Below are 10534 nucleotides of genomic sequence, written 5' to 3'. Positions count from 1 at the left end.
TATATATATATATATATATATATATATATCATTTATTTATTAGCCTTGTTAACACTTTAAATTATTTTCCTGTAGAAATTTATCATTTTACAAGTAAAATGAAGTAGTATAAAATAAGTGAAATGAGTAAAAGATTTGAATTTACTTAACTTAGTAAAACTTAAGAATTTTTTTTTTTGAAAAGTCATTTAGTGAAATCGTCGGTAAACCATGAGTTAGGGGGCATTCTGTGGGCCTAAAACCTTCTCGAAATGATATATTTGAACTTTGAACTTTTTTTCAAATTAATTTATCGGTTTAAATCTTTTGGAAGATAATTATAAAGTTATTTCTTGAAATTTATTAAATATTAAGTGGCGACTCTGTTAATTTGGGAAATCGTTTTCTCTTAAATCATAAGATTAATGGACTTTTCGAAACTTAGTCATTTTTATTCTTTATTATATTTTTTCGTAAAAGAAAATTAAAATTATAAAAGAGGTTAGGTATATATTCTCGAAACTAGTCCTTTCCGGCCCTTCACCTCCTGTTTCTTCCAATTCTCTTTCTATTTGGGTCATATCCATTATTTTTATTTTTTAAAGTTATGACAAACAAGAGACAAAAAAGGGAGGAAAATAATGATGAATTCATCTAGAAATAATAATTTCAATAAAGGATTACTTAATCAAGCAAATATATACTAATTTGAAATAAAAGAACAAATATAATCATTTCTTTTATCCCTACCCTCATCCCATGATGACATTAATACTAATTAAAAGAATATAAATATGTGACTTCTTTTCAAGTTTTAGTCCCAAATATCCTAATTAAGAATATTAGATTGAAAAAGGAGTAAAAAAAACACATTTGGATAATTGAGCTAAAATTTTATATGAATGATAATAAAAATATTTTAAAATGGACACTAAGTCTGGGTAAGTATGGATTTTAGTTGGATCTCCATTTATGAGTTGAGTTATGTTATAATAAATTGGGGTTGATTTAAAATAGGCCAACATGAAGATATCATGAAAAAAATCAATATTATTTACAAGTGTATCGGGTCAAAATGTGAATGATAAGTGATTTTAATTTTTTAAAAAATAGAATTTTTATTACATATTTGAGAAGGGTTTAAATTTTGACAAATCACATTAAGCAATCTAATAAATAAATGTTTAATAATTTTACTTTAAGGGAGCTATTAAAAATAAGGTATATATGAGTCAAAAGGTTAACATCGAGGGTTTTTTTTAGTCGAAAGGTAGACGTTATGGGTATTTAGGACCGATAAGTGGATGAAGGGTAGTTTTGTACCAATTCAAATCCATAAGAGATATTTTAGACCTTCTCTGTTTAATCTATTACGGTAAGAATAATTCAATCTAAATATTTGGAATTATTTCCATAATCAAATGTCTCAGTAATTGATTTTATAGTTCCTACCTTGCCCATATTGAACTAGAGCATAGAATCTGTTGAAAGGGAAAAAGGAAGAAGCATGTGTCTTTCTGGTCCCTATTGTGTCCATATTTAACTAGAACATATAATCTATTCAAAGGGGAAAAGGAAGAAGTATATGTCTTTCTCTATTCTAAAGAAAGAGAGAAGTATGTGTCTTTCTCTATTCAAAGGAAAGTGCGAAGTGGATGTATTTTTCTATTCTAAGTAAACGGAGAAGTACATATGTTTTTCTATTCTAATGAAATGGAGAAGTACATGTCTTTTTCTATTTTAAAGAAAGACATGCTATATTCTTTACTCCTTGAACTAGGAAAAAATCTCTACAAATAGGAATTGTTCTAACCCTTGAAAGGGATAAGTCTTCTACATAATACTTGTTCACCAAGAATTGAGAGAATTGTAAGTTAATTTGAGATCACTATCGAAGACCGCTAAAATGTGGTCCAATTTGTAGAGAATATTTTGATTCAATTCAAGGTTCTAGGTTGTCGATTAACGTGTGGGTTCACTTGAAGGTACCTCGTCACGCTTCAAGAGGTGACTCTTCTATTAGATTTTAGAAAATTTATGTGCTCTATAATGATTGTATGTTTTCTAACATAAACTATGTTTTGTCTATTATTAATATAAGAAGTTTTCTTATATTTTTCCAATTATTAATATTAGAATCATACTTAAATCTTAATACATAACCTAATTATATGTATGTTCAATTGTATATAAGATTCCTGGTTGGAATATTTTTTATCGAAAAAAGAACGAATCATATAAAACTTGAAGAGCTTTTATTCGTTGGCTAAAGTACAAACGATTTTAATTGTGAGATGATCATGAGGGCACGTGTTAGAACCAATTGTTTCACTTTTATGTGAGAATATACAGCAACCGAAAACACTTGACCTAGTGATTATTAGAAGTCCTTTACTTTTAAAGTAATGGAACCCAAATTGAATACTTTTCATTAGTTAAAAGAAAAGTTAAAGTTCCATTGCTTTATTAGTTAATAAATTGTAGTAAGAACTTTTATATATGTAATTCATTTTTATTTATTTTATCGGCTTCTAGTTGCAATTTTTTTAGGGTTGTTGCTTATTAATCCACCAAAATTGCAAAGCTTGATAAGAAAGAGAGTCATAGAAGTTGTTGATGAACAAATTATCATAAACATATATTTCATGCTCATGAGATAATTATTAAAATTAAATAAAAATCAGAATGAAGTTAGTTGAATTCGTTTTTTTTAAAAGTTCATTATTAGGTGGTCATGAATTTTATGATCTTTGATTTCCTTGAATATATTGGTTCCATAAAAAATACTTAGATCGGTTTTAGATAGTTTGTCGGATTAAAATTTGATTTGAATGTGATAAGGTCATTATATATGTCAATTACATTAATGCTAAACTTGAACATGATTACATTCTATGATTTAAAATTACATTTTCAACTCTCTGGGTCCCTACCGACTCTGAGGTGCGAAAGCATGGGGAGCAAACAGGATAGATACCCCAGTAGTCCACGCTGTAAATGGAACAACCCTAAAAATGGATATCCTAAGTAATCGTTAATGTGTCTAGAATGCCTACTATTAGACCGGATTCACACTTATTGAAGTGCATAGAACCATACCTCTAAACCCTTGCTACAGCCAAGCCAACTAACTTGGGGAGTTAGTTGAGCTAGAAAAGGCTTGGTCCAGCCGTGTAGGGCTCTCGAATATGAAGATTTACTCGGATGAGTCTTTACCTAACTTAAAAAGGGAAAATCATAGGTTTGGAGGGTCTAGGGGTAAAATGGTCTTTTCCAGGCCAAGTGTAATATCATAATTATCCCATGGAATTTATTAATTTAATATTTAATTTAACTAAGTGGAAGGTTCGAGTCTGGTCGACCCGAAACGACCTGTTCGTGGTGGTCACCCCACCCGGGTTCGAACCCCAATGAAAACTTCAATTAAATGTATATAATTTGAGGTTTAAAATATGATTTTTAAGGTCTTTATGGTCATTTCACTAAGATAATTAAATCAGATTTTTTTATTAAATTAACAAGGAGTCCTAGTTTTACTAATTCCTAAACTAAAACTCCTAATCCTGAACTACTCTCTCACGCTCATCTCTTTCACGTCTCTGCACTTTTCTTTCACGTTTTATCTGCCAAACAAGAGTACTAAAGTAGAAAAATTACTAAAGTTCTTCACACATGAAGAACTCACACAATAAAAAATCAAAACATAAGCAAAAACGTTAAGCAAAAAGGGAAGTTTCTCTGTCGAATTGTGTTGAAGTTGCAGGGAATTGGATGTGATTTTGGAGAAGATTTTGGGCAGGAAGTTCAAGGTTTGAACGATAGAAGAGGTATGGGCTTTCTTACTCTTTGTTCTTTTCCCAAGAGATCCCTAGGGTTCAGTCAATTCTAATATGAAAACTAGGATTGTTTCCTCGTTGCATGTCCCTATCACTAGCTCCTATCGATGGTTGTAGGTTGGCATGTCTGCTGGTAGATATTAGGCATGCAATGTGTTTTCGTGATGAATATGTTCATGAATGTGTGTTTGGAATCATATGACTGATAACCAATATTTTTCAAAAACATATGTTTACGTGTGTGGAATGTGTAGCCGTGACTTTTGGACACGGATTGGAGCATGAAAATGACATGTTTATGGTTGTATTTTATGTGCACAAACTTTTTTAAATCATGATGTTCATAAGTGTTGTAAAAATGCTGATTTGAGTGCAAACTCTTTATCGAATGTGATCTTGAAAATGCACCTAAAGAACCCACTAAAAACCACTCCAAACGTATACACATTTAACGTGAAAGAGGTGATAAAATAGGCTGCAAAAAAGTGATCAAAATTCCAGCACTTTGATGTTAGTTTCGCTCAAGACAAGCCAATTAACTTGTTATGAAAAATGAAGAAAATTAAGTGAGGTCACTGAGGATCGAACCCATGACTTCACCATGTTAAAAGTCATAGAAATAATGTAAGTTAAAAAGAATGTGGCAAGGGGAATTCGAACCCGTGACCTTGACCGAAAATGAAATACTAAAAATAAGAAATGAGAGGAGTGGGATTCGAGCCCACCACCTCTCAGTCAGATTTTAGGAGGAACTAAAATAAAAATAAAAGGTTGAGGCATATGGGAATCAAACCCACGACCTCTAGGCTGAAATAAAGGAATTTAAGGAGAAAACTAAAGTTGGGCTGTGGAGTTACGATCCCACACCCTCTCGGCCAAGAAGGAGAGAATTAAAATAAAAGAAAATAAAATAAATGAGGTTGTGGGGGTTCGATCCCACATCCTATCAGTCCCAATGAACGAAAAATAAAGAGAGAAATCAAGGGAAATATGAAATGAAGGCGTTGGGGCTCGATCTTGGGTCCCCAAGTCGTGTCGTTCAAACAAAAATAAAAAAAAATGTAGGTGTTGTCCAAGGGATTCGAAATCGGGTTCCCTTTCCCAAATTCCATATTGATACATAAGTCATATGTGAATAAATGTTCAAAAATTATGTTGCCTACATTGATAGAAATCGAGATCTTGACATACATACAAGATGCATATGTCTTGTACCACATAATCTTAGGAAGATATGAACCACTTAAACGAACTATGATTGAAGCCTCATGGCTTGTATGTATAGACCCATATGTCTAGCATACCTGTAAAGTAAGTGAACCTAAGATGTATGTAAGGAAATGATGAAACCTTAGAAGGGTCAGGTAAGAGTGTGAAACAGACTAAATGGCAAAGTTCATTGACATATGATGAAATGAACATTCACGTAAGAAGGGGTGAGTAATTATGAAGAGCACATATGCTAAAGCTAATGAATGTGGTGACAACATGATAAGAGGCTAATGTCAAAGATGAGAGAAATCTCAAATGAGCCTAAGTAAATGTTACCAAAACGTACTCACCTATGAGAGTGTAAAGCTAATGAAGAGACCAATCTCTATGAACACTCTAAGGAATGTATTGAGATTAATATATACTAATACTAATGATGAGATGAGAAACCATCTATTGAGTTATTTTGTCATTATACTAGAAGCCAGCTTCCATAATGTATGAGTTAAATGTAATGGAACTTTATAATAGGCACCGATTGTAGGCTAGCTATGAGGGGTGATGCCTTCTTTCGGGAAGGGCAGAGGTTCACGTAACTCTCATGAGATGAGATTGTCCAGCATGGCGGGTATGTGTCTCCTTGTATTTCCTAGTCTTTGAACCTATACTGCCAATATATAGATCTAGCAGGATTCAATTCCCTATATACGCTAGCATGTTTTGGTTCACCTTGGCAAGTGATTTCACCTCTTTTTGGTGTGGGGATGACACACTAGATTTCATGATTCTCACATGATCTATGTCGGTTAAATTTAAAGTTCCCAAAGAATTGAGGCCAGCCTGAAATGATGCACATAATGAAATGAACGATACGAAAGGTGTTAGGATAGGATAATCAAGAGCTGAGCTAGACTCAAGTAATAACGCTAGGTTATTCTTGATCATTGCACAGAAACCCGATGAGAGTCTTCAACTACATCGTAGGTATGACTAGTAGTTACACTAGTGTATGAATGAATAAAATGAACTGCGTATGAATGAATGAAGCAGATTTTGTGTTTGCTAAAGAAGTCTTCGTAGTTGAGGTCTCATATGTTGAGCCGTCATTTTGGGAAGTCCTAATGACAAGTCCATGATCCCAAGGTCTCATGGCATACGAAAGAATGACATGAACTATGTGATATGATATGTGCAATATGTTATGTGTTGTTTGCAAAATGATAAGTATGATGATGCATGTTACTCTCATGTCATGACTTTCCTAAACCAATTTTTGCAAGTCCCCAGACTTTCCTAATTCAAATTTGGCAAGTCCCTTGACTTTCCTAATCTCAATTTGGCAAGTCCACTATCTTGACTCTCCATAAATCATGTTGTTAGGAAAGAGCTATTCTTACCATGCATGTCCTTGGTGTGTGCTAGATTATACCCATACTTAGTAAAAGTGTGTACGAATCCCATAAAACTCAACAATTTTTAGGTGCAAGCATTGGCAGACGCTTGAGCTTATGATACGACTCTGCAGCTATCCAGACGTGGAGCATTCATCCGGACTTTGTAGGCCCTCATTGATTTCAAGGATATCTGTTGTTATAATATAGCTTAGATGTAGGTTTTAGCTAGTGGAGTATGTTCCACGAGCATTTCTTCCCCATATTATTTCAGGCATTGCATTGGTGCCGTTTTGGCAAGTTTACGTTTAATGCATTATTGAACTATTTCTTTCATTTGATGATCTTAATATTAGATGGTTGATTGTGAATTCCTATTATGTTAAGTAGAATATGTTTCATATGAAATAAGTAAACAAAAAGTTCAAATTTTCCGCTAAAATTAACCTAGATGAAGTAACGATGACGTAAGTAGGCTTGTCTGCGACCTCTGAGAGGTCAACGACGCCAGTCTCGTCTGGGGTCTAGACTCCGGTCGTGACAGTAAACGATGAGTGTTCACCCTTGGTCTACGAGGATCAGGGGCCCAGTTAACGCGTGAAACACTCCGCCTGGGGAGTACGGTCGTAAGACCGAAGATCAAAGGAATTGACGCGGGTCTGCACAGGTGGTGGAGCCATGCCACAGCTGTATGAAATACCCGGTTTATCAGCCAGGACTTAGGCGTCATTGCCCGGTGTCGCCTCAGAACCACCAACTCCACAAGAGACAACAAAAGGTGTACCTACTAGTGAAGCATGTACAACAACATCTACATGATCTATTAAGTCTCAGTCAGACCCTCATCTGTAGCTTCCACAATTACCTCAAACATCTTCTTATCCTTTTCTGCCTCAGACATAGGATCAACTGTCTGCGTAACTCTATTCTCATCTCTACTGGTATTTGGAGGCGTATCTAGCATATCTGGGATCTCCACCGTCCCAAAGACCATGCACATATCAATGGATTTCATCTAATTCATATCGTATAACAACATAGCTATAGTGGCATTTTTAAGGGCGTCACTTCCTCGGATGCCCCTTGTCCACGCTCAGATACCTTTATTCTTTCCAAAAAAGTATAAATAGTATCTCTCAATGGTGAGATAACATAATCTAGAGCGGTCTGAATCCTGCTCCGAATGGAGTCCTTACGTTTGGCAGCCCGCTTATCGGCAGCTTAAGCAAACATTCCCATCTGGAGGAATGATGCTTGGGTGATCGTAGTCTAAGATACAAAGACATTAGTAGGTCTAGGTGGCAATGCAACAGTAGAAGAACCTAGGGTGTTAGAAGGAAAAGCAATGGAAGTTGATGTGCCTCAAGGCCAAATGGATGGAGTGGGCAGAACTTGTTTTGCAGGTATAGAGTTTGTGTCCACATCTAAGGAAGGATCGAAAGAGGCTTCCTTATTCTTGTTCTATGTGTGATCCTTAATATATTAAACTTCAATCTTTTGTGTATCAGTAGAAAAGAGTGGCTACATGAGGATAGGCTAGTACAAGTGAGACAAGTTGTATCTATGCCTAGAATAAATGTTCCTCAATGTAAACTTCAAGAGAGCATATGTATGTTATAGAATGAACAAATTAAAGGTAAGTAAAGATGAAACGAAAAGATGTTAAGAGAGAACAAGGTGGCACCATAATATGAGGCTAGTGCAAATGAGACAAGATGTACCTGCGCCTATATAAAGTCACCAAAAGTACTCACCTCAGAGAGTGTTTAATACTAACAGAGAAGTCTCAACCACACTCTATATGTATGTGTAAGGACAATTCAAACTGAATACGTAATGATGAGATGAGAAATCATCTAATGAGTTATGATGCCTCATGCTACAAGCCAACTTCTATGATGTGTGAGATTAATTTAATGGATCTTTATACTGACCACCTATAGGCTAGCTATGAGTTGCGATTCCTTCTTTATGGAAGGCAGAGGTTCGTATAATTCTCATGAGATGATACTGTCCATCAAGACGGGTATGGGTCTCCTTGTATCTCCTAGTCTTTGAACCTATACTTCCAATATAGGGTTCTAGAATGGTGTGGCTCTCTATATACACTAGCATGTTTTAGTTCACTTTGGCCGGTGATTCCACCTCTTTTCTGTGTAGGGTTATACACTGGATTTCATGATGCTCACACGATTCATGTCAGTTAAGGTTAAAGTTCCCAAAGAAAGAATGAGGCCAACCTCAAGTAATGTACACAAAGAAATGAACGATACCAAAGGTGTTAGGATAGGATAATATGGAGATGACTTAGACTTAAGTAATAACACTAGGTCATTCTTAGTCATTGCACAGTTTACCCGATGAAAGTCTTAAACTACATCCTAGGTATGACTGGTGTTTACACTAGCCTATGAATGAATGAAAATGAAGTACATAACAATAAACGAAGCACACTCCGTGTTTGCTAAAAAAGGCTCCCTAGCTGAGGTCCCATATGTTGAGCCCTCATTCTGGGAAGTCTTAATGTCATGTCCATGATTCCAAGGTCTCATGGGGTATGAATGAATGATATGAACGATGTTACATGCTATGTGCAATATGTTTTATGTTGTTTGCAAAATTATATGTGTGATAATGCTTGTTACTCTCATTGCATGACTTTCCAAATCTGATTGGCAAAGTCCACTGACTAATCTTTCCATAACTCATATCGTTAGGAGAGAGATATTCTTAATCATGCATGTCCTTGGTGTGTGCTTACATATAACCATACTTAATACAAGTGTGTACTAATCCTATTCAACTCTCTAATTTTAGGTGCAGGTGCAGGTGAACGCTAGAAAATTACAAGACTATGCTGATGTTATTAGGACGTGGAGCATTCATCTGGTCTTGGTAGGCCCTCTTGCTTTCGAGGATGCCTATATTTTATATTCTAGCTTAGATGTAGGCATGAGCTAGTGGAGGATGTTCCACTAGCGTTTCCATAACTCATATCGTTAGGAGAGAGATATTCTTAATCATGAATGTCCTTCGTGTGTGCTTACATATAACCATACTTAGTACAAGTGTGTACTAATCCTATACAACTCTCTACTTTTAGGTGAAGATGCAGGTGAACGCTAGAAAATTACAAGACTATGCTGATGTTATTCGGACGTGGAGCATTCATCTGGTCTTGGTAGGCCCTCTTGCTTTCGAGGATGCCTATATTTTATATTCTAGCTTAGATGTAGGCATGAGCTAGTGGAGGATGTTCCACTAGCGTTTCTTTCTCACTTGTTTCAGACATTGTATTGGTTCCATCTTGGCAAGTGTACGTTTAATGCAGTTATGAATTATTTCATTCATTTGAGTATCTTGGTATTAGATGGTTGTTGTGAACGATTATGAAATTATGTAGATGATCTTATTCGAATAGGATGTTTGCTATTATGAAGTCTAAGTATATATCAACTAAACAAAAAGTTCAGATTTTCCTAAAAAAATTTATCTAGATTATGTAACGATGACGTATGTAGGCTTTTCTGCGACCTCTAAGAGATCAACGACGCCGGTTTCGGCTAGGTTCTAGACTTCAATCATGAAAGCCTTTGAGCTATGTTTCTAAAAACTAAACTCAAATCACAAAAGAAGTATGTTTTAAAAACATAAGAGCGAATATATTTTGGGAGTAGCCACCATTGGTAATAAAGGGTCATACTTTTTCAATGAATCCTTTAGAAATTTTACTAGTGGATCCATTAGGCTATTAAGGTCTTATACCTTTGGTCAGGTATAGGATGCGCTCGTAGCGTGAGGTAGATCAATGTATCATCACTATATCTCTTAAGTAATTGTTGTTTGTTAGAGAAATTTCCACAAAAGGTAAATGTATTTTATATATATACATCAATTTATCTGTATTTTTGCATATATCTTAGAGTTAATTGTATCCTTGTATACATTCAGAGTTAAAGCATGTATCAAACAAATTTTGTTTATATCACCGCTTTTAAATTGTTTTGTATTGAAATGACTCATTTATATTGAGTTGTCTTCTTCATAATTTTAGCAGACTACGGTAAGTAAGTGTTTCTTCTTGGTCTTTTCAAGCATAAGTTGTCTTCGCATTCC

General features: G+C 35.0%; 1 long non-coding RNA gene across 1 annotated transcript; it reads left to right on the top strand.

Moving 5' to 3' along the window:
* Positions 1-3256: 3256 nt before the first annotated feature.
* LOC114077229 lies at positions 3257-9773 on the top strand. Its single transcript, XR_003578270.1, has 3 exons — positions 3257-3806; positions 9236-9313; positions 9522-9773. It is a non-coding gene; the product is annotated as an uncharacterized LOC114077229 (long non-coding RNA).
* The last annotated feature ends 761 nt before the right edge of the window (positions 9774-10534 follow it).

This window comes from Solanum pennellii, chromosome 5 (genome assembly GCF_001406875.1).
Source record: "Solanum pennellii chromosome 5, SPENNV200".
In the NCBI taxonomy this organism is placed as follows: Eukaryota; Viridiplantae; Streptophyta; class Magnoliopsida; order Solanales; family Solanaceae; genus Solanum; species Solanum pennellii.
Note: the sequence above shows the minus strand (reverse complement) of the source record. Positions and strands in the feature narration are given on the sequence as shown.